This window comes from Tursiops truncatus, chromosome 13 (genome assembly GCF_011762595.2).
Source record: "Tursiops truncatus isolate mTurTru1 chromosome 13, mTurTru1.mat.Y, whole genome shotgun sequence".
Classification (NCBI taxonomy): Eukaryota; Metazoa; Chordata; class Mammalia; order Artiodactyla; family Delphinidae; genus Tursiops; species Tursiops truncatus.
Genome location: NC_047046.1, coordinates 76,161,977 through 76,189,195, shown reverse-complemented (window position 1 = coordinate 76,189,195; position 27,219 = coordinate 76,161,977). Strand labels below are relative to the sequence as shown.

At 41.7% G+C, this 27,219-nt stretch overlaps 1 protein-coding gene and 1 pseudogene across 2 annotated transcripts in view; both read left to right on the top strand.

The window, feature by feature from the left end:
• Nucleotides 1-27,219, top strand: part of BCL2 (BCL2 apoptosis regulator) — a 183,172-nt gene that overhangs the window by 70,050 nt on the left and 85,903 nt on the right. The window lies entirely within an intron of this gene.
• Nucleotides 11,520-18,377, top strand: LOC101332873 (proteasome activator complex subunit 1 pseudogene; annotated as a pseudogene).

Here is a 27,219-nt window from a genome sequence, read left to right as displayed (position 1 = left end):
ACCCTGAAATGGGGGAATATAGTCTGAAGCTTTTCCAAAATGTATTTCATCATAAAATCAGAATTATTTTGCACCCAGGTAACCTCTTGCTGGACTAGTATTTCATGGGAGGTATTTTGCAAAACGCTGCTCTATGGTTTTAAACCAGGGATGTGGAAGAACACAGGTACCATTGACTCAACCTGCTGAGCTGAGTATATACTGAGTGTTGACCAACTGCAAGGCCCCGTGGAGGCCAGAGATGAGTAAGATCCCGTCACTGCAGCAAGTCTGGTGACTGGGCTTCAAGTGTGGCATTGGTGGCATGGCTGCTGCAGGAATGGCCTGAAAGACGGTATCCCAGCAGGTTGCTGGTGCAGAATCAGTTGAGGCAGCATCCTGAGGGTGAGGAGTCCTGATTTATGCCTTGTGTGTATTTTTCTCTTTCTCTAAAGCTCTTATAATGGTATTTTTTATTCTGTTCACATTAGAGAAATTCCAAAGGGAAAATGAACGTTCGGTGCCCAACTGGAGTCAAACCAGTTGGAAGTTCATTCAGGAGATTTTACAAAGTTGACTCTGAGCTTTTTTGAGGACAGTCATCCCTCAGGGGGATTGGTTTCAGGACCCCTCCACGGAGGCAAATTCAGAGGATGTTCAAGTCCCTTATATAAAATGGCCTAGTGTTTGTATATAGCCTACCACATCCTCCTAAACACTTAAAATCCTCTCTAAATTACTTATAATACCTAATACAGTGTGAAGGCTGTGTAAACAGTTGCCAGCTTACGGCAGATTCATGTTTTGCTTTTTGGAACTCTCTGGATCTTTCTTTCGGAATATTTTCCACGTGCAGTTGGCGGAATCTCGGATGTGGAACGCGCAGACACAGAGGCCACCGGTGCCCGGTTGTTTCACCATCTCATTGACACTCGGCTCTCACGTCAAAATATAATCCAAGGAGAGGAGCCTGTAAGAACAAACAACGCACATAGGCAACCGATTCCTTTACGCGAGGCGTGGTCCTTAAGTGTCGGTTGAACCCGATGGCATCACCTGCCTGTGCCTTTCTAATGGATGAAATGCGAACTAGGGCCTCGTAGCAGATTTTACTGAGATGAGCCTTTCAGCCTCTCACAGTCAGGTCTGTGGACTGTTTCACCGCTGGATTGTTCCACCGGTCAGGCCTTAGGAAACATTTTGGCAGGTTGTGCCGTTATTTTGCTCATGTTGTGAGTAGCGTTTCTCTTGACCTTTTGTTATTTACTGAAACAGTCCGGCCTGTTTTCTTTTAAGAGAAGCGTGAAATGAAGGGGAGTCAGCACAGGCTGACTTTGGTATCAGAAGACGGACTTCAGGCTGCTTTGGCTTCAAGGAGACTTTTCAAGTGAAGGGGTCATTGGCCTCCTTGTTTCTTATTCCCACGATTTTGAGGGGTCTTTTGAGGGGAGTTTTTTTTCTCACTGAAGCAGATGCATGTAAAGTTTCTCATTTATTTTAAAGATTTCACCACCTCTAAAAACACAACCCTCTAAGAGTTTTCTTCTGACATCTTGGGCATGGTGGGTGTCCATAGCCTCTCCTGCTTTGAACAGGGGTGTGACGTGTTTCAGGGGAGGACAGCTCTGGACTCACTCCTGACCTCTCCCGACTCTTGTGTCTCACGTGTTTCTCAGTATCTCACAGGGCTTCTTTCTCCCTTCTTTCTGCCCACATGTGCTCTCCACACCTGTCTCACTGGTACTTTTCTGCCCTGCCCCTGGAAGAGGACTCCCCATTCACTTCAGGTAAAGGAAGTACCAAGATCCCATTACATCACTGAAGACGAGAAAATGTGTGTGTGTGTGTGTGTGTGTGTGTGTGTGTGTGTGTGTGTGTTTAGATACACGTTTGTTCCTATCTCCCCATCTATTTACCAACTACTGGTCTCTTTCAGCCTCAGAGAGAAAATTCGACAGGAAATCATGTCTTTTCGTTGGGATCCCCATGGCTCTTGAAACTCAGCTGCTCACTTTAAAAACATCAGTCACATTTTTGTCATGTTTATTCTCTTAGCCAAACAGAATGACCCTGACATCCATAAATCAGCTTGAATGATTTCTGTGTCATTTTATAATGACCTGTGGGTTTGAGAATTGCCACAGTCTAAGAATGGGCCTTTGCTTTGGAGATGTTTCATTCACCCTTCAGTCATTCAGTCAACAAATACCCACTGTACTTTCCTTGGTGTTGGGATTCACCGGTGGACAGAAGCCACAGGCTTCTTATGGAGCTCATGTGTGAAGGCAGAGATACAGATAATACATAAGTAAACCAGAAAGTTAGGAGCTGGTAGACATCAAGAGTAACGCCAGGTAACACCAGGTAGGGAGAGTAACGCCAGGTAGGGAGAGGTGGACTGGTTTAGATGGGAACGTCCCTGGAGATGTTGTTGGACCCCAGCCCTGTAAGTTGAGGAGGAGCCATAAACGTCCTGGGGGAAACTTCTGGAGACAGAAGGAAGAACAAAATCTTGGCCCGGTTCCACCCCTCTCCCCTCCCTCCCTGTTCCTTATCCGGTGACCTCAAGTGTATGTTTGCCGCTTGAGGCTACGACCTGATTGCTCTTTAAACCCCTGTGTCATTGGGAATACCCAGGAAACAACAGAAGGACGCTGTCTTATTGGAATCCTGGTTGTAATACACAACCTGCTGAATCCAGTATGAAGCTTTCAGAAACCTAGTTACCCCTCCCCACACCCCCAGCTCTCTTATTCAGACAGGCTGCAGATCAGAAGCTAGGTTGACTTTGTTTCTTTTCTGTTGTGGTTATTGTTGAAGTATAGTTGATTTACAGTGTTGTGTTAGTTTCAGGTGTACAGCACAGTGATTCAGCTATACATACATATATACATATATATCATATATATGTATTCTCTTTCAGATTCTTTCCCCTTATAGGTTATTACAAAGTATCGAGTATAGTTCTCTGTGCTATACAGTAGGCTTCTTAGAGAAAAGTCGTAGGAAATCCTTTAAAATCCTCTGACTAGAAAAAGAAGCAGCCTAGAACTTCAAAAACAATTAGGCGAAGTTGCGCAAGCTACTGCCAGACAAACACGAACTTTCTCATGGCACTTTTTAAACTTTTTATTGTGCAGTAAATATAGACGCAAGAAGTTGCAAAAATAGCACAGAGAGGTCCCATGTACCCTTCACCTTGCTTCCCCCAGTGGTAACATCTTGCATAACCATGGCATAGAGTATAATGTTTATAGTATATACATTAGCAACACCAGGAAATTGACATTAGTATAATCTCCAGGCCTTGTTCGGATCTCGCCAGTTTTTACATGTGCTCGTTTGTGTGTGTGCGTGTATGGATACTTTACCCCGTGTCCAGATTCCTGTAGCTACTACCAGTGCCATCAGGATACAGAGCTATTCCATCACCTCTAAGAAACTCCCTTTGTCTCATGGCACTTTCGTGTATGAGAAATAGCAGAGGGTATCCTGCTTCTCGTCTGGATCATATTCTGGATGAATCCGCAGTGAGAGAGGTTGGATAAATCTCTGAAATCTATCGCTGGGTTTGGCTGCCGTGGAATCTGCATAATTGACTTACCAATGGGGATCCTTGGTCTGACTTGTAGGAAGAGCATGTATAAGCCCAGAACAAAAAACGACAGGTTTGAATAAATAACCCCAACCTTAGCAAGGGAGCCCGTTAGTTGATTTAAAAGGCTAAGACCAGTCATGTGACCTCAATAGTTTACTTCTAAGAATAAAACCCTTTTTGATGCCACGTAACTTTGGGGACTTAAGCTATAGGGGACTTCTAGTAAAATATTTCTTGAAGATGGCCGAGTAAGGAAACACACCGCTCGTGGGTATACAGGTTACCTCATGAATGGAGGTATTCCTTCTAGAAAAGAGAAGAAATTATAGAAAGATGCCCCTTTGTATGTGGAGGGAAGAAAACTTTAGGACGTGCAGCTAACGAGAACTTGAGGTGCAGGCCGAAAGGGAAACAGCTATAAACAGATTGAGGGAGAGACAACGGATTTAAGGGAAAACATCTGCCTGCATCTGACATCCAAAAGCTGCATCTGTGGCCTAGGATCAATCTTGTAATGCTTAAAAAAGGAATGCGAGGGGGCCCGAAGCGGGCTCTGGAAGTTTCTTTTTTTTCCTCGAGATTTTCTGTTTGCTTTGCCCAGAATGCTGCCAGGGTCTGATCTGATGAAATAACTCATATGGTCCTGTTTCTTGATGCTGCAGTAGCATTCCTTGGAAGCTAACTTTAGAATGATAGATTTAAAGGACATTTTACCTGGATTGTTCTAGACACACTAACCAGAGGAGCCCATTTACTTTGCTAAACAAAACCTCTGGAACTCTCCAGATGGACTCTTTAAAGATTTCGTATTTCAAGTCGAATTTTTCAGTATTAAAGAAGCTGGAGACCAGAAGTAAGGAGTAGATAAGTTCTTGTGAAGCTTCAGAAGAGATGAAGAGCATCTGTGTCGATGCTAGACTGAACTTCAAATTTGTCAGATAAGTCCCTGACCTAAGTATTATTTTTTTTCCATTGAGTCACTTGTTTGTATCCTGTAGGCACAGCCCAAGAGGCTGGTTTAAAGGGAATAGAGACACAGATGTCGAGAACAAAAGTATGGACACCAAGGGGGGAAGGTGATGGGGGGAGGGGTGGTGGTGGGATGAATTGGGAGATTGGGATTGACGTGTATACACTAATATGTATAAAATAGATAACTAATGAGAACCTACTGTGTAAAAAAAAGAAATAAAATTCAAAAAAAAAAATGAACAAAGGGAATGGAGATCAAGTGTTCCCTGTAGGTAGGCCCGTTCTCCGTTTCCCTGAGAGGAAGCCAAAGAGGATTGTGAGTAAAGGGTCCCACTCTCCACTCTCACACGTCACCTTTCCTCCTCACCCAGTCTGCACAGCAGGACGCCGATACGTTTATACTTCACGTTCCAAGATTTTTCCCTTGAGGGACGTCAGGGACCTGATCCCCACTACCGGAAGATTGTCATAACTAAGATGGAGGAGGTTGCCCTCCGTTATTGTCAACAACCTTTTGGAAATTTCGCAGTAGCTACCTTTCCACTCCCCGCTCAGGGTCTACTCCACGTGTTCCCTCTTTTTAACTCTTGTCTTTATTTTATTTTTATTTGGCGGTACGCGGGCCTCTCACTGTTGTGGCCTCTCCCGTTGCGGAGCACAGGCTCCGGACGCGCAGGCCCAGCGGCCATGGCTCACAGGCCCAGCCGCTCCGCGGCATGTGGGATCTTCCCGGACTGGGGCACGAACCCGTGTCGCCTGCATCGGCAGGCGGACTCTCAACCACTGCGCCACCAGGGAAGCCCTCTTGTCTTTAGTTTTATGCATATTACTCCCAGCCAAGATCGCAATGGGCTTTGCACGTGCCACTGCCACATATGTTGTCAACAATTTGGAATTGTATCAAATAGAAATTAAGTTTGTATAAATGATATCATTTCACGCACGCGATGCTGTTCGCTAGAGCTCTGTTCTGAATGACGATGACAGTGGCCTCAGTGTTTGGCAGCGGCGGGTGGGGGTGGGGATGTTGCAGTCAGAGTGACTGATAACAGGCCTGGTGGCTCTGGAGTGTTGCAGACAAGCAGTAAGTGATGATCACCAGCTCTTTGTGCTCAGAATCTGTGGCATATTCATTTTCCACTCTCCAACGCAAGCACTTGCAGAAATAAATCGGGCCAGAAACAAGAGTATCCCCTGTTTCCCAGCTTTCTCCTCTATAACGTGGATGTCCTAGCCCTGTGTTGAAAGTTAGGGCAAGTTACAGTAACATCAGAGCATTTGCCTCAAGTCACGTAGATGACTTGAACTTGGTACGTGGTAGATTTGAACTCAATATTTTGACCCCCGCCATGGTACCTTCCATTTGCAAGTCAGAGGGTCTGATTTTCTTAAGGCACAGAGTCTTTCTACTTGTGTGGTCTGGGTGTTGAGGAGACGCTTGGCATAAGGGAAAGGCTCCAATTTCATTTTTCTTTCTTTCAAGAAATCTCTAGAAGGGTACGTGACACCCTGGCGATGACTGGTGCAGTCTGGAGATCCCCACCCGAGAGCAGCCCGTCTCACGGGTTGTCAGCTGGGGGTGCTCATTGCTGTGTTGTTTGCTGTGCGTTTCCTCATCCCTCGAAAAGCGCTAGTTGAATTTTTCCAAACCAAGCAATTGACCTTAGCACTTAGCATCCTTTGAGTTTACACCATAATTCAAATCCAAATCCTTTTTAAAAACACCGTATTGGGACTTACCTGGCGGTCCACTGATGAGGACTCCGTGCTTCCACTTCAGGGGGCGTGGGTTCGATCCCTGGTTGGGGAACTAAGATCCCTCCTGCTGTGCGGCCAAATAAATAAATAAATAGATTGCAGATTAAAAAACAAAACAAAACTGTATCACACACAGAAGGTGGGCTGATAGTGAGGCAAAGAGTAATGACAGGCAGGGCACTCTCAAATCAGGCCGGGTGACAAGCTGGACATCTTGTTTCCATCAAATTCTCGTAGCTGCCCCCTACTACTCTGTGTGTTTGCCGGGCTTTTCAGATTCTGTTGTGCTCTTTGTAGCTGGATGTTTTCCAGAGGGTCATCAAGAGAAAGGCGTATCCTCTGCATTAATAACCTTTGGAAGGATTTTAGCAGTAAAATCAGAGACCAGATGATGTGGAGAACAGGAATGGCGGTTTTGCTGGGTTGCGGCGGGGGGGGGCGGGCATTTATTCACCCTTCCAGGAAAGTGTCAAGTTCACCATGCCCCAGCACCAGACCCTTCACCCAGTAACTCTGAGATCTCATATCAAGTTTACTTAATACTCATGATGTAAATGGCAAAACTGCTCCCCTCATTTGGGGAATAAGAATTGTTCCTGTTAAAGGCGTACAATATACAAAATAAGTGACTCCAAGCTCTTACTTGGAGTAACAGCTAATTTCTGTATGTGCTTTCCTATTTTTTTGCTTTCAATGAATTCATTAATGTGGAGTTCCAAAACAACTCTTGAATGTTTACATCTAATTATTGAAAAGTACAGGTGCCATATGAAACTTTAAAGAATATACTGAGATGTATGGCAAAGATAAGCACCATAGACGAGGACTCAGAAAACCATGGCCTGTGGGCCAAATCTGGCTTGCCACTTGTTTTTGTAAATAAAGTTTTATTGGAGTACAGCCATACTCATTTGCTTATAGATTATCTGTGGCTGTTTTCCTATTATAACAGCAGAGTTGAGTAGTTACAATAGAGACCAGATGCCTTTGCTCTCTGGTCCTTTACTGAAAGTTTTCCAACCCGTCAGAGACATCTCTATGATATTTATTTACTCACTCATTCATTTATTCATTTGTTCAGTGAACACCAACTTTGTTAAAGAAATGTGAGAAATGTAGAGATGAAGAAAGCAGGGGGAGGGTGGGTGGGGGAGGGATGGATTGGGAGTTTGGGATTAGCGGATGCAAACTAGTATATATAGGACAGATAAACAACAAGATCCTACTGTATAGCACAGGGAACTATATTCAATATCCTGTGATTAGCCGTAATGGAAAAGAATATGAAAAAGTATATATGTATGACTGAATCACTTTGCTAGGCAGCAGAAATTAACACAACATTGTAAATCAACTATATTTGATGAAAATAGATTAAAAACAAAAAAAACTAATACGCGTTGAACAGCGGTGGGGAGAACAGGCATTTCTTGTCTCTTTCCCAATCTCATATGAAATGGAACTGAACGATGCTCTTCATCAGATTCAAGGCGTTCTCTCCTAGTCCTGTTTGGCTAAGAGATTTTATAATAATGGGTGTTAGATTTTATAATTTTTTTGCATCTCTTGAAATAACCATATAATTTTTCTTTCATTCTGTTAAATGGTAAATTAGAATGATTTTTAAATGAGTCACTTGTTTTAAATTAATCTTGCACTTCTGGAATACAAAAACTTTTGAGGAATTAAAAAAGAAGAAAGAAAAGAAAGCAGTCCCTAATGTCCAAGAGCTTACCATGTAACGGAGACGAGTCGTGGGCCCAAATTGCCACCTCTGGCAACATGTATGCGAGACGAGAAAGAACTAAATTGCTGTGTAGTTCAGAGGTGGCGGAGGCCCTGGACAAAGGGAAGGAATTGGGATCAGAAAAAGGATATCGCTTTCATAACTGTGGCTCCCATGACTTCCCAGTGGAAACTTCATGAGGAATAAGAGTCATTTCCTTCATGGAATTTTATAAATTGTAGTATCCAAAGGGTGGAAATGATTTAGGATATTACTTAGCGTCCAGATTTCTTTATCTGGAAGCATATTTCCTCTGTAACTATGAGGATAATCGTATTTCTAGAAAATTTTTAAAGACTTGAAGGAAGGCTTCCTTCTTCAGAGTGGGAAGACAGAGGGAATTCCTTTTCTTTTTTACTTTACTGTTCCCTGAAGAAAGTAATATTAAATGGTATGGGTCTGAAGGGAGGGATCTTGGCAGGAAACCCCTCAAATATCAGATGGATTCAAAACAAGGTGCAGCTGTAGACCCCCAGCCATCAATAAGCGTGACTCAGTGACTCTCAGAAGGCCACAGCCAATAAGTGTGAAGGGAGCTTCGGGTGAAGGTCTGGGTCAAATGCCACCTCACCCGGGAAGATTCCACGCGGGAAGCCTTCCCGAATCCTTCAGTTGGGGTTAATGTCTGCCTCTTCATTTGTGACCTGCTTGAGGGCAGGGTTCCCTTTCTGACTTCTGTATCACCAATAGCACCCACTCCACTATTTCTGTTTCCCAAGGATCTATTGAGTTAGCGCGAGTTGGATGCCGACTGACACTATGTGTGCAAAATCTAGCTGGCCGATTTGGGTAAAGGACCCAGGAATTGCCGGTTTATCTAAAAATGAAGCGAGTGATAATCTTTCCATTCTGCTGCCATCAGAGGATCCAAAATGTTGGCTAAATTCTGGCCACCCGTTCTCTATATTCATAACAATAACGCTGCCCCCGTGCGAGTGCAGCTTATCTAGGTCAGAACACAACCCTGGGACGTTTCCCCCACTGAAATCATAATATTTTGACTGATAAAGTGGATAAAGCTTTCGGTGAGGAAGCTACTGAAAGAAAAATGATACTGGAGCCCAACAGGTAATTTTAACCTTAGGAAGCACCAAAGCCGAAATATTTCCTGTTTCCTCCTTCTGAGTCACAGGGCCCCTGAAGTTTACTCGCCACCCTGACAGCATCCCCTGGGGCTCTGGCCTCCCGTCACCAAGGAGCCCAAATCAGCCTTCCATGTCCTCGAGGGTTTCCTCGGTGCCCGGCTTTCACAGTAGCCTGGGTTCCAATTGACAGGGGTGTCCCCAGCTAAGGACTAGAAGAGGGAGACACGTTCTGGAAGCTCATCTTGCTTGTCCCTTCCTCTCCCTCAGCCCGAAGAGGAAAATGCAGCCTTGGTGTATGAAGAACACACTTTAGGGCATTTACTGGCAAATAGATAAAGTCACTGCAGACACATAGGGGTGCTGTCTTCTATCAAAGCCGTCTGAAAAAACACTGACTCTACTGTCTCCTTCAAGCCCCGCGGTGTATTTATGAATGGGATTGCTTCCTCATTTGCTTTTCGTGTCAGTAGCTGGGAAGTCAGAAGGCATTACCTCTAAAATGGGGAAAGAACACTGTGAATCCATACATTTGCAGCCAGCGGTGGCAGGAACCAGCACACAGAATCACTTCACCATGTCCCTACGGGATTTTTTCCTGAGCTTCTGATTTTGTAACGATCACTTTCGAAGGCCTAGAAATGCTTAGGTGAGATGAAATTACTGATTCTCCTAAAGTTCTGTTTGCACTGGAGGCTTTCTGGACGGCCGCTGGTTCTGTCCTGTTTAAAGCATTCGGTGGCGTGAATCCACGGTTTCTGCCCACATCACCACATTCCTGGGATGCCTTTCACGGGCCTTCGAAAGATCATCTGACAGCCGCCTGTGAGGTCAATGAACTTTATACATAATTAAACTTTCGCAGTTAGGAGAATTAATTTTTTTTCTCCCTGAGAAACGGAGAAACAGGACATGTTGTGTTGCCTTCTGTTACTGAGTAAAAGTTCTGTGGAGTCATCAGGCTAGTTTCACATGATTTAATGCTGAACCGAATAAGAAAGTGGTTGCATCCTCTACTGGGCCTCACAGAACAGTCACCACCCACACTGTTTATTCAGACTCGGATCTTGGCCATTTGGGGTTTAAGCCAGAAGAAAGGGGGGGAAAAATCTAACCCTGGAATGAACGCTTTTGAAACTCTGTATTCTTGATGAAATGCGGCCAAGGATTCTTTAAAAAATCTATTTAAAATCAATTACTGGGATCATATTTTCATTTACAGTGGACTGTTAGCAACAGCTAATTTTCTCCGTTTCCATCCAGCTTTGGAGTCTAGGCTGGAATTGGAATCATCGGTCTGTTTTGCCTGGGTATCTGATGCCACCACCCAACTATGTGTGGGTAACTGGGCAACTCTGACCTTTGACCAGCTCTCCATAAAATAACAAGGAAAGGTGTGAGGAGGAAGGAATTGAATGAAAACAAGCCTTAAGGGATTGTAGCAAGTGTGCTTCCCGGGGGGCGGGGGGGGGGGAAGAAAATATACAGGAGGCATCTGTCATATGGAGAGGAAAGAGAAAGCATAGGGCAGGACTGGGTATGCCTGGGAAGATAGGCACCAGGACCATCTGGCAGGATTGCAAAAAAATCATCTCAGATATGTCAGATCGTCTCGGGTTTTTAAAGATCTCCAGAGGAGATGCTGGAACCTCCTTTGGTTACCCACCCTCCTCTTTGGCAATTTGTACTGTCAGGAAATTCTTTCTTGTTTCCAGCCTAAAATGTGCACGTGGTGCTGCTTCGGAGGCTAAGTTGTTGGTGGGGACCACCGCATCTCCCCACAGCATACGTGACTCCGAGGGTGGGATGGGGCATAGGAGTGGCTGCTTAGTCGAAGCCAAAATCACTTTGACCTCCATGCCCATCGGTCCCCGGGGCTCAAGAATGGGGCTGGGGCTGGTGGCAGGCAGGAGTAGCGCTACTGAGACGTCCAGATACCAGGTACTGTTACCCAGCATTTTGTGTATGTCACCAGGAAGAGAGGACATTGTCATGACACATCCAGGAATGAGCCTCACAACCATGTGTAAATATTAATACGAACCTCCTCTTTTGAATTTTAAGAGATCCAATTTTTAAGGAAAAACTCCTTCAGGGAGATAGACTGTAGAACTTCACTGGCCTCAAGGTGGTAGCTCAGCTCCTCAGTTTTATAAATAAGAAGAGCTGAAAGCCAGAGACCATGAGGGACCAATTGCGGACCAGACTTCAGGTCTTATGCCCCCAGCCCAGCCATATCCTGCCCTTCAGAGGCTGGTGCTCTGGGGGCGAAGTGATGCTGGCACTGAGGTCACTTTTCTCACTTCCTCCAGCCCCTTCCTCCTCCTGGGCAGATGCACGGGGGATGGCCTCCACGAGTGAGTTACACATTCATTGAAAGGCTGTCAGATGACCTGGGCAGCCCGCCTCCTTCCCTTTTTTATCGAGTTATGCCATTGCCCTACCTCAGGCTGCGGTTTTTTCCAGAAGGGAAGAGGTCATCTTCCCCTTCATCCGCCCACCCTCATCTGCACTGAGTTCCAGTTCCCTGTGTGTATAGATTACTGAATGAGTGGCGTGAGCATTGCAATCTGATGAGGAGGGCTTTGAGCCCGCAGACAATAAGCCCTGTGCCCACCGCTCCCAGCCCACCCTCACCTCTTCCTCTGTCAAGTGATCTTAAGAACACTTGCCCTACCTGCCTTAGGCGCACCTAGGAACAAATGATCGTATCTATCGATATCTTTAAAGTATGAAAACACGGGGTTCTTATATGGTGAAATAGTTCAAGCAAACAGGAAATAGAGAGAATAAGATGGCAAGTGCACGTGTGTGTACCATCTCTGTGTCATGTCTTTATGCCGTATTTGCTTCAGATCTTCTTACCTACCTTTAAAAAGAGAGAGAGAGAGAAAGCACTTTCCCAGTCCCATTCCCCTTTTCTGTGAAGCATCAGTTTAACTTTGATGTACATTATTACCATGCACGATTGCATCTTTTACACATATGTGTATCCATAGACATTTACATTTTTAAATGTTTTCAAACTTTATCTAAATGATATCATTGGCTTTGTGTTCTACATTACGTTGGTAAAATTCATCTGTTGTAAAACATGTACCTCTACTTCATCCATGCTGCACAGTATTCTACCAAAGGAAGGATGCTAAGGTTGTTTCTAACTTTTAAAATGTCTGTTTGAAGAATATTATAGCTGTTTCTAACTTTTTGGCATTACAGACAGTGCTACAACTGTACGTGTTCTTTGCCCACATGTGGGAGACTTGAGCTTCTCTTGGAGATGTATCAGTAGATAGACAGATTATAGATACATACATACATTCACACACATACACATATATACACACACATACCCAATAGCAAAGTCATAAAGTTAGCACATCTTAAACTTCTCTACATGTTGCCAAATTGCTCTCCAAAGTGATGGTACCAGTTCACCGCCACATGGTCTCTCAGTATGGGTCATCACCATATTTAAAATTATCTTATGCCCATCTGATGGCCAGGTAGGTTTTAGATGTGATTTCCTGATTACTAGAGAGGTTGAGTATATCTTTTCACTTGCTTACTGAAGTCAGGTTTCCTCCTTTATGAATTCTCTGTTCTTATCTTTTGCCCATTTTTCTGTTGGTGTGTTTGTTTCCTTACTGATTTATTGGAGTATATAATGTATTCTTGATACCAATTCCTTGTTTATTACAGGCATGGCATGTATCTTCTCTTGGTTTTGTAATTTTGTTTTGTTGATGATGTACTAAGAGTTCTTCATTTTTCATTTTGTTTTATTCTTATAACAAGTTTGTGAGCTAAATACTATCTCTATTCCTATTTTATAGATGAAGATAGCACCTTTTAGAGAGTTTAAGTAAATTGACTGAGGTCTCACAGCCCCAGTGGTGGGGCTGGAACAAGTCCAGATCTAATTCCAGAGTGCTCTTGAAGACATAAGCACTGTGACTATCCCCATTTTACAGATGAGCACACTGAGGCCCAGAGAGGTTCAGTGATTTGCTCAGTGTCACACAGTGTAGTAGTGTTAGAACCAAGACTATTCTTCAGGTCTCCAGATTGCTAGCACAACTGTATACCTAGATAGAAAGATGGGGGAAATGGGCACATGAATACCACATCCACACATCCTTTTAAAATGTAACTTTAAAAAATGACGAACTGTTTGAAATGCAAAAGAAAAAAGTCACAGAGAATAATGTATCAACCAGTAGTCGCCTTCTACTCACATTTAATAAATGTTGACATTTAGCCCCATTTTTAAAAGTTTGGTTTTTTTTTGCAGAAAATGTTACAGTTAAAGCCTCTTTTCTAACCCACCCTGATCCCATTCCCCTACAGCTTTCCTAGAGGGAGCCAGTCTTCCAGAGTTGTGCTGTTAACATACATGTTGTTGCATTTGGCTCCCGGCTATGTGTCATGAACAATAACTAGTATTATTCTGTGAGTTTAAAACATTTACCGTAGTGTTCTTACTCAGTAATCCATCTTTCTCCAACTTGCCTTATCACTCAAAGTTATGTTTTTAGGATTTATCCTAATTAATGGATGTAGAGCAAGTTTCCTTACCTGCTATATTAATTCCTTTTAATGAATATATCATAATATATCCATTCTCTAACTGATGGAAGTTTAGATTGTTTCCACCTTTTCATTTTACAGACAGAGCTGTTGTGTACTTCTTTGGGCTTGTTTCCATGTGGACATGTGAGCGTCTCAAAGGTATAGATGCAGACATGGATTTCTGAGTCTTAGGGTACAAACATCATCTACTTTGGTAGATGTTGCTGAATTGCTCTCAGTTTACACTCCAGAACCGTGTATGAGAGTTCCTGTTGCTCTGCATCTTCTCCAGCTCTTGGCATTATCAGGCTTTTACATTTTGCTAATCTGATAGATTGAAAGGTATCTTATTGTGGTATTTATTCATACTTCTCTGATTTCTAGTGATTTATGCTTTTCTTTATCATGATTGTTGGTCATTTGGGTTTCTTTTTCTATGTATTGCCAGTTTATAGATTTTGCTCATTTTTTGTAGTGGGTTATTTGTTTTTTTTTCCTTACAGTTACCAAATGTTCACTATATATCCTGGATGCTTAAAAAAAACAAAAACAAAAACAAAACTACTGTCTCCATTTCTTGCCTTTAACCTTTGTTTTCTGGTGTCTTTTGTCACATAAGTTTTAAAATCAAATTGGTCAACATTTTATTCTTTTTTTGCTTCATGGTTTGTGCTATTGTGTCATTGCCTAGTCTGCGATTATAAAAATAGTGTCTGTATTTTTTCCTAAATATTTTAAAGTTAACTGTAATTCTCTTGGAATTCATTTTTGGATATAGCATGAGTTAGAGATCTATTTTTTTTCCCTGTAAATAACCAATTGTCCCAGGACCATTTAATAACTAGTTCAGTCATTTCCCACAGTTCTATAATGTCACATCCCAAGTTCCTATACGCAGAGGGACTCTCTCTATTACGCTGGTCTAGTAATCTATATCTGCACCAATTCTATTGTATCTTAATAATAAGGCTTTAATAAATGTCTTGATATCTGGTAGGACAAGTGTCCATCTTACACTTTTTCAATATTGTCTTGGCTGTTTTTTGACCTTAATTCTTCCATATGAATTTTAAAACCAGCTAAAAATGTTCATGAAAAACCTTTCTGGGACTTTAATATGAATTACATTCAATTTATGTATTAACTTAGGAGGAACTGATGTTGATGTTGAATCTTCTCATCTCTGAGCATGAGATATATCGCTGTTTATTTACGTCTTAGGACTTTCAGTGAACTTTTATAGTTTGCTTTCATTTAGCTCTTGCACCTCTTTCTTTAGATTGAATCTAGGTTTGTCATAGTTTATTGCTATTGCTGATGGGATCTTTTAAAAATTACATTTTCTAATTGGTTGTTGCTGATAAGGACGCCATGGATATTTGTATATTAATCTTATCTCCGGCATTCTTACCAAACTCTCTTATGACTTGTAATTGTTTGTAGTTTCTCATGGATTCTCAATGTAGACAATCTTATGTGCACTTAATTCTTCTTTTGTTTCTCTATTTCAAATCCTTATTTCTCTTACTCCTTTTCCTTTGTTTATTGTGGCAGCCAGATATCTCACACAATGATGAGTGGAGTGGTGATATTTGTCTAGTTCCTGACTTTAAAGGAAATAGGTTCCTAAGGTTTATCATAGAATTTTAGTAGAAACTGCTTAGTAAAAACTTCCTTATATTCTGGGTTGGCTAGGTATTTTATTGTACTTTTGAATTGTGAATGGGTACTAAATTTGATAAATGTCTTTCTCTGCATCTATTGTGATGATTAGTTTTTCCTTCTTAATCTGTCAGTGTGGTGAATTACAGTAAGACTTTCTAATGTTGAATCTTCCTTGAGCTTCTGGGATAAACCTTACTGGTCATCACAAACACACACACACACACAACACACACACACACACACACACACCCCATATATTTACCATGTGATAAATATGATACATGCAATCATGATATATATGATACCTGAGGTATATCATATCAAAAAACATATTTTAAAATAAATATACATTTGTACACACACTACACTGCTGGGTATGTTTGCTAATATATATTTTTTTAATTAATTAATTAATTTATTTTTGGCTGTGTTGGGTCTTTGTTTCTGTGCGAGGGCTTTCTCTAGTTGTGGCAAGCGGAGGCCACTCTTCATCGCGGTGCGCGGGCCTCTCACTGTCGTGGCCTCTCTTGTTACGGAGCACAGACTCCAGACGCGCAGGCTCAGTAGTTGGGGCTCACGGGCCTAGTTGCTCCGTGGCATGTGGGATCTTCCCAGACCAGGGCTCGAACCCATGTCCCCTGCATTAGCAGGCAGATTCTCAACGACTGCACCACCAGGGAAGCCCTGCTAATATTTTATTTAGGAGTTTTGCATTGATGTTTTTAACTGAGATTGACCTATTGCTTTCCTTATTTGTACTCTACTTCTAAAATATAGCTTTAGACTGAACTTATAAAAATACATTCAGGAGCTTTTGTTCTTTTTCTGTTTTTTTGGTGTTAATTTTGGTAACATATTTTTCTAGGAGATTTTCCATTTCATCTGTTTTTAGTTTTACTGCTTTAAAGTAGAGAATCGAATTCTCATGCTTAGAAAAAAAATCTTTAGTTATGGCTCCGTTTCATGCCTAATAGTGTTTATTTGTGCCTTCTTGTGTTTCTCTTCCTCATTCTTGTGGAATATCTACCTATTTTATTAGTCTTTTTAAAGAATCCACATTTGTTTTGTCCCTATGTGTATTGTGTCTTTGTTTTTATTTTATTGATTTGTTATTATCTTTATTATTGCCTTCCTACTACTTTAGCTTTATCCATTTGTGGAAAAAGAATTTTCTCCTATTGTCTTTGAGTTTACTTTATTGCTTAATTTTTTATTTTCTTAATCTAAAATTTTTCTTGTTTTCTGATGTTGCATTTAATGCTAAACATTCCTTCTACTGATATCCAGGGTTTTAATTATTGTTCAGTTCCAAGTATTTTGTTACTTTAATTTTGATTTTATTTAATAATTTAACAGCATGTTTTTGAAATTTCAAGATGTACTGGAGTTTGGGGCCTGTGGTTTTGTTATGGATTTCAACTTTTATTGTATTTTGGTTGATGAGTGTGGTCTGAATGTTAGCACTTCTTTGAAATTTGTTGAGACTTGCTCTCTGGCGTAGAACCTGGTTAATTTTTGTAAACATTTATGTTTATTCTTTATTGTGCGGAGGGTTTCTTCATATCCATTCAGTGAAGTTAGTAATATGCATTATTTACATTTGTCCTCTTTTTTTAGTTTGGTCTATTGATTTCATAGAGATATGTGCTAAAATCTCTCACTATAATTTTGAATTTGTTACCTTCATAGAATTAAATCAGTTTTGCTGTATATATTTGACATGGTGTGATTAGGTATATGGAAGGATTGCTCGTGAATGTATCTTTTTATTAGTAAGCCGTGATCTTCTTTATCCCCCCAAATGCTTTTGGCTATTTTAAAGTCTATTTTTATCCTATTGAGTCATTCAATTAAAATATTTATTGAGCATTTATTATTTGTAGGAACACTTATTATTTGAATACATTTTTTCATGTTTATCCTTCCTGTGACTTGTTTTAGCCTACTCTCTTATAAACAGCTGGAGTTTTACAAAATTCAGTCTGAGGATTTCTGCCTTTTCATGGATTAGTTTAAGCCATTTACATTTATTATGATAAGCCATATATTTGGAATTCACGAGGAATCCGAATGTTTTCCATCTGCCGTGCTTCTTCTTTACTTATTTTTTCTTCCTATCCTGTCTTCTGTTAGATTACTTGAGTTTTCCTGTTGATTTTGCTTCCTCTTCCCTATGCCCACTCCTTGCTCCTTGTGTGGCACTAGGCTCCCCAGCCATAGCCACGCCCAGGGCCCAACCCCAGGTGGATATGTTTCACAAAGACCAGGGCAAAAGACAGAACCTACCTAGGAGCTATTTCCCCAGGAAGATTTCTGAGTCAGATGAATTTTTGAAGGAAACAGCTCTCAAGAAGCCAACCGGAGCTATCTGAAGGCTCTGTTGGACATCTTGGTGCCTATCCAGTCCAGAAGACGGAGAAGGAGGAATGGAAGAAACAGCAGGAGAAGGAGGATAGGGATGAAAAGACAAAAGGGGAAGATGAAGGCAAAGGTCCTCCCAGTGGCCCAGTGAATGGCAAGGAGAGGCTTGAAGTCCTCCTGCAAGGGCCTGAAGCTGGGGACCACGGATGTCACTGAGCAGTCCACAGGGTCACCACCTGGTTGCAGCTGCAGATACCTCAGACTGAAGATGGGAAAAGTTTTGAAGAAGGTGTCCGAGCTGATGAACACCCTTCACACCAAGCTGGAAGGCTTCCACAGTGAAGTAGAGTACCAGGACCCCACTGATGATCAGTGGAGACCCACAGAGCTTGTGCTGTGTTATATGATGTCATCCTGAAGAACTTCAAGAAGCTCAGGAAGCCCAGGGGAGAATCAAAGGAAATGATGTATTGAGACTCTCCTCTCATTCTGTGATGGGCCCAGTAGAGACCTCCCTGCCTCTTACTGGAGACTCCACACCTCCCCTACCTTTCTCCTGTTGAAGTTTCTCCTTCATCTTGCCTCCCAAGCACAAAAATATAGTCATACTGTTAAGACAATGATGACTGTTTCCCTCTTGATTTGTAACGTATATGTTTTGTTCTGCATCTCAGCTGTTACCCTTAAACCTTAAAAATTATATCTGTGTTCACAGAGTCTAAAATTAAAGTGTTATCTGTATCTCTTTGCTTCCCAGACAATGTAATACAGATTACTTAGAACACTTTAACCCAGCTTTTCTCTCTCTCTCATATTCTGTTATGACACTGTCAGCTATTTTATTATCATCTATCATTTTGTTTCTGTTTTGTCCACATACAATTATTTTTTTACAAATCTACTTTTTAAAATTTATCAAAATAGATGTCATTTTATTCACATTGTGGGTAAGACTATGAAATCCAGAACCAGACTGCCTTAATCTGAATCCCAATCTAATTATAAATCACTTAGAATGGTGCCTGGTACACAGTACGGAGTGAGCCCTCAATAAATGTTATTGATGTTGTTTCTTAGATTCCATTCCCCTTTTCTCAGTTCAGATTCCTTCTTACTGAAGTACATATTTGAGTAGTTATTTCATGGATTTGGGGATATGAAACTATCTCTGTCAGTCTCTATCTGAAAATATCTTTAATTCACCCTTAGTCTTGAACAATAATTTTCTAGGTATAGAATTCTACAGAAATATTTTCCCTCAGCATTTGAAAATATTATTTCCTTGTCTTCCGATATCTGTTATTGATGAGGTGCAGTCAGCGTCAGTCTGTCTTTTGTTTAGAAGTTTTTTTTTCTTTTTTAGTGAAAAAAAAAGATCTTTGTTTTTCTTTTTGTTCCTGTCTTTGATGATCTGCAGTTTCACCACAGTCCTGTGTGGGATTCAGTATATCTCTTGAATCTAAGGATTCTTGATACTCATTGATTCTGAAAAATACTGTCATAATCTCTGAATATTATTCCTCCCAGCTATCTTTATTATCTTTTTCTCAGTCCTCTGTTATAGGTTATTAGATCTTGTCCTTCTCTTCTTCATGTCTGCTAACCTGTGTTTTCATATTTCCCACATCTCTACTTTTCTGTGGTCTATTTCTTTTCAGTCTCCCCCTACCCTTTCCATTCCTGTCCTCTTAAGGTATATAAGGTTAACATCTGGTCTGCCTCCTTCCACATGTCTCTCCAAGCTCATATATAAACACACAAAAATCCAATAATACCTTGTGCATTACTTTACAACTTACTGTCTCTCTTAATAGTACATTAAGGATATCTTCCAGATAAGTAATACAAATTTAACTAATTTTTAAAAAAAATAGCTAAGGAAGTTCCATGGTATGGCTACACTACAATGTATTCAGCTCTTCCACTATTGATGAACATTTAGGTTATTTTCAGTTTTATGTTGACACAAACATTGTAGATAAAAACGTCCTCATACATATTTACTTATGCGCTGGTTCCTTAATTTCTATGGGAACAACTTCTACCCCATCCTACTTCCCCTAACCCCCACTTCCCAAAGAACATCACTGTCTCTATTTTAGCTTTTTCTTCTGGCATGTCTAAATAATGTCTATGCTGTGATCTTTTATCAATTTTACTCGTGATGTCTTAACTTCCTATTATAGTAAATACAGATTTAGCTCTCTTACATAACCATATCCGCTGCTTTTCCAACCCCTTTCTCTCAATATAATTATATTGCAATATTGGGTTAAATCAGTTGTTAGTGTTTTCACTCTTTGGCCTGTGGAAATGGTGTTAACAGTTAAACTTTTTTATTTTTATGAAGTTAATATCTGCCTTTTAAAAAAATTTTCATTGGAGTATAGTTGATTTACAATGTTGTGTTAGTTTCAGGTATACAGCAAAGTGAATCAGTTATACATATACAGACATCCACTCTTTGTTTAGATGCTTTTCCCATATAGGCCAATACAGAGTATGGAGTAGAGTTCCCTGTGCTATACAGCAGGTTCTTATTAGTTATCTATTTTATATATAGTAGTGTGTCTATGTCAATCCCAATCTCCCAATTTCTCCCTCCCCGCTTATCCCCTGGTAACCACAAGTTTGTTTTCTACATCTGTGACTCCACTTGTGTTTTGTAACTAAGTTCATTTGTACCCTTTTTTAGATCACATATAAGTGATATCATATGTTAATATCTGTCTTGTTTTTTTTTCTTTATTTCCTTAGTGTTCTTTGTCCTTGTAGGGAAAGATGTTCCCCCTATATCTTTCACAGTCTCCCTGTACACGTTTCCACAAGGCCGATCACATCAGAAATCCATGAGTTCTTCTTTTCTCAGTAACATCCCTTTTTTTCTGGACTTTTCTTCGGGCCTGTTGCACAGCTGTCGTGCTGGGATTTCTCTTCCTTGTTATTCTAGAACTTTCCTTGACCTTTCTTCTGAGCTGAATCCCCTTTCATGATCTGCTCCATTGAGGAAGCACATCCTCCAGCAGGATCGGAATTACAGCCTGGTGCCCTGGTGGTGGCCCTCACTATCTGTCTCTCTTGATCCACTGGTCCAGTCCTCTCCCTTTACGACATCACCCTCTTCTTTAGTCCTGTGTTGGATCACATAAATTTCCTCCTTTTCCACTTACACATTTTTGTGGCTCCCAATCTATAAGCAGCCTTTCCAAAATGGACCCAAGGGAGATAGATTCACACTTCGAATGTCCAAAATGTCTTTATTTTATCTTCTCACTGGAAGGCTTGTCCGTCTGGTACAAAGGATACTAGGTCAAAACTAAATTTTCTTCCAAAGGGTGAAGCCATTGCCCTATTGTATGCTGCCTCTCAGTGTTGCTGCTAGAAGGCTAAAACCGTTCTTATTCTTGATGCTTTGTACCTGACCTTCTTTTTCCTTTCTCCTGGGACCTTGTAGAATCTTTTCTTTCCCCCAGTTGTCTAAATTTCACAATGACTTTCCTATGTGGGAGTCTGTTTACATCTATTGTACTGGGCAATCAGTGTGTTCTTTCAGTCTGTTGAATGTGCTTCTGTTAGCTTCTGTCTTTCTTTCCAGAACTCCTATTATGTGGGTGTTGTACTTTCTAGACCAGTCCTCTAATTTCCTTCTATTTTTCTCTCCTGTTTTCCGTCTCTTTATCGTTTGCTCTCTTTTGGGGCAATTTCTTCAACTTCAATTTCCAACCTGTCTATTGGGTTTGCAGTTCTGTTATTGTTTTAAATTTCCTCTTTTCATCTATAAATAGTTGGGTTTTTTTAAGCATTCTGTTCTGTTTTCATGTGTGTGACATTCTCTCAGCATTCTGAAAAAAAAAATTATTCTCTTTTGAAATTTTCTTCTCCATTCATGGCCTCTATTTCCTCTGTGTTGCCTTTTTCTATTTGTTTTGAACTCTGTCTTCCCTATAGAGACTTTCCTTGCGTGTCTGGTAATCCTTGAGTGTCTGGTCATGTTTAAGAGTGAAGAACTAACAAGTTTATTGGAAGCTCTCAGGATGTGCAGGGCTTGTTGACTTTGAGCATTATCATAGAATAACATGATAATGCCATTCTTTGGGGAACTCCTAATGTCAACCCCTAAAGTCTCCTACTGAAGAACCTACAGAGATGGTGAGATTCTCCAGGGAACACCCTTCCAAACTCTCCCATGGAGGGTGAAGCTCTGCCTGTTCCAGTGCTGAGAGCTGAGGTGAGGAATCAGACTGGAGAGGTCAGCATTCAATATACATATTTTCTGCTTCGTCTGATGCGTGGCGTCTCCCAGTCCAGGAATCCTGTCTCCAGAGACCATACCTCCAGTTTTACCCATTGGGGTAGAGGCTGCTGCCCAGAAGGGTGGAGAAGAAGAAGGGATCCGGGGGTCTAGGGATATAACTGGTTCTTAAACGGCTTTCACCCCATCTCCTCATTTTAGTCACTCCTCCCTTCCCCTCCCTTCCCATTTCCAAAGGTAACTAGTGCCTTCTGTTCCTGGACCTTCTGAGCATCTGCTACTTGGTTCCTAACTTTCCTTATTCCTAGTTTAGGATTCTGCCTCTTTTGTTCTGCTAGTTCTGTTACCACTTGTCCAGCTGTTTTCCATCTTCTAAAATCTTATTGCTGTTATCCCTTCACTTGTTCTTCTTGTCCTTCTGGGTTTATGTCTTTTAAATGGTCACTTTCTCTAGTTTTAGTGAGGTTTCAGAGAGACCAGTGTTAGGTATGGTGTGTTCAGTTCTCTGTTTTTACTTGGAAGTCTTATGTTACATTTTGGTTGATTTCCTCAAATCTCTTTTTCCAGTTCACTAATTCTATATTTGTGTCACTCTACAGTCTAACTTTTCCACTGAGTTATTTTTAGTTCTATTTTGTTCTTTTTCAGGTCTGCTATTTTCTTTTTTTATTTACTCCTATTATTTCATTATGGTTTTTAGTCTTTTATCACTTTAATAATTTTAAGAAATCTTATTTTGTAGTCTGTTTCAGATTGTAGTATTTTTCCAGTTCTTAGATTTTACCTTAAAAAAAATTCTCTTTATGACTGTCCCTCATGGTAGTTAACTCCCGTGTGTGTGTGTGTGTGTGTGTGTGTGTGTGTGTGTGTGTGTTGTCAAGTTCATGTTCATAGAGATTTCTCTTCTGTGGGAATCTTGTAAGTCCTGAGTTGTGAAATCGACCCTATGTAGTGGTCACGTATTTGTTTATTCTGGCGATCAACGGCATTTTGATGGTCCTGGAATTGGGTTTATATTCATTGCTTGTCCTACCCCCCCACATGCAGATAATGTAAATTCTGATCCTACAACTGAATGTGGTTCGTCTTTAGGGTTTTGATTTCTCAGGGGCTCCCTAAGCTCTGGATATAAGGCAACTGTCTGCTCTTCATCTTGAGGCCAGCAGGCAGTGGCTTGGTCCCTTTTTCATGGACGGATGACTTTAAGATTTATGAAAAGGGCTCCGTCCTGCCTCCCTCCCTCCACCTTATGCAGGACCAAGGCCACGTCTCTTCATGGGCTTTAGAATCTAATCACTATCCCCAGATCCCCAGGGACATTTGTGGAGGTCTGAAACTCCCTTGGACCCCATGGAGTCAACCATCTGTGAAAGCTCTGGCTTCAGTTTTTCTCCATTCCCGGAGCCTATGCTTCTCTCCCTTTCTTCTTTCCTTCTAGGCACAGCATTGTACTTTTTCTTGAGAATTTTGTATCTTTGTGGTGGAAAGGAACCCATAGGATCAGCCCAGAGTTTGCCATTTTGCTGGAAATAGCTCAACATCCACTATTGAGCTAAATCTAGAATAAGTAAATAGATTCATTAAGCTAAACTAAAACCTGGAATTGACTGTAAAGGGCCAGAGATTGAAAGGTTCTTAGAGATCACTTCATCCAACCCTAGCATTTTATTTAAGGAAACTGAGGCTCAAAACTGATGAAACCACTTGCCCACAGACACATGGCCAGTTAGTGAAAAAGCTGAGGGTAGAAGTCAAGGTGGCCACTTTTTTCCAGCAGCCAGCACTCATCTGCTTGCAAGATGCCCCAGTCTGATGATGGCTGTGCCTTAAATCATGGTGAGACTTTGGGAAGGACAGATAGGCCATTTGTGTTGGCTTTGTCATTTTAAAATTTTCTGGACTGTAAAGTAATAGAGCTTATAGAATCACTGAAGTGATTTATTCCTCTCCCAATTTTGGTTTTTTTCCAAAGAAAAATACCTTTTTCCCTCTCCTTTCTTCCTTTTTTTTTTTTTTCCCTTTTAGGACCCAGTTCAGGTTCCATCATCTCCCAGAAACCTTCCCTGCGTCCCATCGAGGGTTTTTTCCCTTCTCTGACTCCTTTTGAAATTGTCATTTGAACCATGTCATTGGCACCAGATTACAAATCTGTCTGACCCTGTTTAATTATCGAATGTGTATGTGCTTTGTCTCCTCAACTAAATCGTAAGTGCTAGTTTGCAGAAGCCATGCTTATGTATCTTTACGATTTCCCAAAGTGATTTTCGTGATTAATTGATGAGGAAACAACTTAGAGGAAATATGTTCCCTGAGATAGAGCCTGGGTTTGGTGTCAGGAAGCCTGGATTCTGCCCCTTTTCTTGGCATCAGCTCCCTGGTGAATTTGAGCAAACCGTCTTACCTTGTATGGACAGGCCGCTGTGGTCTGACAGTACACTCGTAGATAGAGTGGTCATATAATTTATCATTCAAATGGGGACAGTTATGAGAGTGAAGGGGGAGGCACTATTAATAATTTTGCAGGGACAACAGGTGTAAACCAGGACTCTTCCTGACAAGCAGGGACATATGGTCACCTTATGTCATAGATCACCTTGAGCTCTTCAGAAAACTTTGCACAGCTGCTATCAAAATACCAGTCATCAAATAAAAAAATTATCATCCCTTCCGAGAGCTTTCCTCCACCAGCATGACTTCGCAGGTAAGAGAATGTTTAGTTTTCCCAGACGTTCATGTTTTCTCAGCTAATTTCCTGGCCTTAAGTGCTTGTTATAACTGAAGTTAAAGTAAATGATGGGTTTGAGAATTAGTACTGCTAACAGACAAATGCCTTTATTTTCCATATCAACCCATTCTCTGTCCTGGAAAAAAAGAACAGCCCCGATTTTGAGAGCTCTGAGCCTTGTTTTCTTGGGTACTTTTGAAACATAGCATCTTACCTCTAGTACATCCAGTGATAGAGGGAAGGGTTATGAATGGCTGTTGACCCTCAAGACTGGAAATGTCTTCATATAATGGTGTATTCGGTGGCTTCGCATAATAGGCGAGGTAGGTCTTTAAAAAGACACATTACAAGCACCAGGGCTCACTAGCTGGCTTGCTCCTGCCAGAGTGTTCTGTATACAGTAGGTACTTCATAAGTGTTTGTTAGCTTGAAATTCCGAGGAACACTTGGAAGACAGTGGTGGCTAGTAACCTCACTTCCCAGCGCTGGTAACTCCATTCCTGCTTGTGCTGAGGGAGTGCTGTTGTGGTTGGGCCATGGTGTTGGAATGCAAAGACAAACAGATACTATCTCTTTCCTCCAGGATTTTATATCTAGAGGCAGCCTTGGAGCTGTAAACAACTAAGTCTAAGAAAGTTCAGGAGAAAGAACAATCAGTTTTGACCTGGGGTAGTCAGGTGGCCTGTGAGCTAGATTTGAAAAGTAGGATTTTACCCGAGGACAGAGTTGGGTGAAGGCCATTTCGCAGAGCGGGAATGGCATAAACAAAAACCTGTAAGAGTCCAATTGCTTGGCATGTGTGGGGAGAATCAGAAGAAGTCCTGTGTGTCTGGAAGATACGTGTTGATAGTTGGGATGTCCTTTAATGTCAGACTAGGGAACTCGGGTTATATCATGCAGACAACGGGAATTACATAAAGGTTTGGATTCGTGCAGTGATATCAAACAACTCGTGTTAGAACGATAACCTGGATGCAGGGAGACCAGTAATGAAGAGGCTTTGGTGTTCAGGAGAGATATCGAGGCAGGGGAGTAAAAAAAGAGGAGCCAGATAGGAGATAGAGAATTGGCAGCTGGTGGGATGTAGGGTTGACGAGGAAAGAAGAGCCAGCCAGGACACCAAGGGACTGAGAAGATGGTGACCCGAGGACAAGACTGTGGAAGGCTGGAGCAGAGCAGAGCTGGGCGGGGAGGGCGCTCCTGATTTCTAGGGAGGTTTGTGAGGAGATGGCGTGAAATAGTACATGAAGAAACCTTGAAAGGGGCTTGGCATGAAATAAATGTTGGATGAACACTACATTGAAAGAAGGAGGGAAGGAAGGAAAGGAAGGCAGGAAGTTCTTCCTCTCTCCGCTCTGTGGGATATTTAGGGCTTTAGGAGAGCCAATGGGAATCATGCACTGGGGCTCTTCCCATTAAAAAAACTTGCCAATTATTTCACGTTAATTGAGCGTACAAACCAGGAGGGCACTCAGATAGAATGAAAGACCCGAATTGGTTGGTATCAGACTGAGGAGAGGTGGGCTTTGAGCCAGACTTGGAGGAAGAGAGGGCTGTGGGGCGATGAATGGCCACACTGAGACCCAGGGGGGAGCCGCCGAGAAGGCAGGAAGGCGGCTGCCTTATGGAGAACGGGAAGGATGCCCGTTACCATCAGAGGTGGTCGCAGGCGGAGAAGCGCCCTGGCTCAGCGATGGGCAGCAGCGGGCGGCGTCTTCCGGGGGGGCGGGGGCGGCTGGGCTCTGGCTTACTTTCTAATGAGCCCACCCCGAAACTCTATCGGGAGGACCCTGGTTCTCTGCAACAACCTGTCCAGTCCCTCCCCAGTTTTTTCTGACCATTTGGAAAAACAGCAGAGCAATCCTCTGTGTGATTAGAAACCAAGTCACATCGACTTTTCCTCTTGAGCCATTTCAGGATAACCCTCCATAACTCCTTTTATGGGAAGTACTGGCCAGTACTTCGTCTTACAAAATGCCTTTTGGTTTCTTTGCCTCGGTCTTGGATGTTGGGTAAACATTTTAGTTTCACGATTACGTGGTGATTAGATAGCGGTGTCTGAATTGGCATTACTAAAATCGTTTGCCTTCAGTTATATTACGTCTGCTTCAGGAATGCCAGGAAAACATAAACATGGCTTAGTTAGTAAACTACCTCCATTGGAACCTCTGAGAGAGAGAAGGCACAAAATCCGGCAGTTGGCATGATGTCTCCTCTTGACTCAGAGACTCTTGAAGCTGGGAAGTCCTTTGGAAGCCTTCGACTACCACCTTCTCAAACACGGTGCCGCCCATCCTCTTCCTGAATACTGCGAATGAAGGGGAGTTCTCAGAATGTGCCAACTTTTAGAAAAAAGCAAACCACAATTGGATAAAAAATTTTAAATTAATTTCTCCTAACACTGGTCAGAAACTTTTTAAGTTGGCTATAGTATAAAATGAATGCAAGCCAGAAGTTACCTGGGAATAT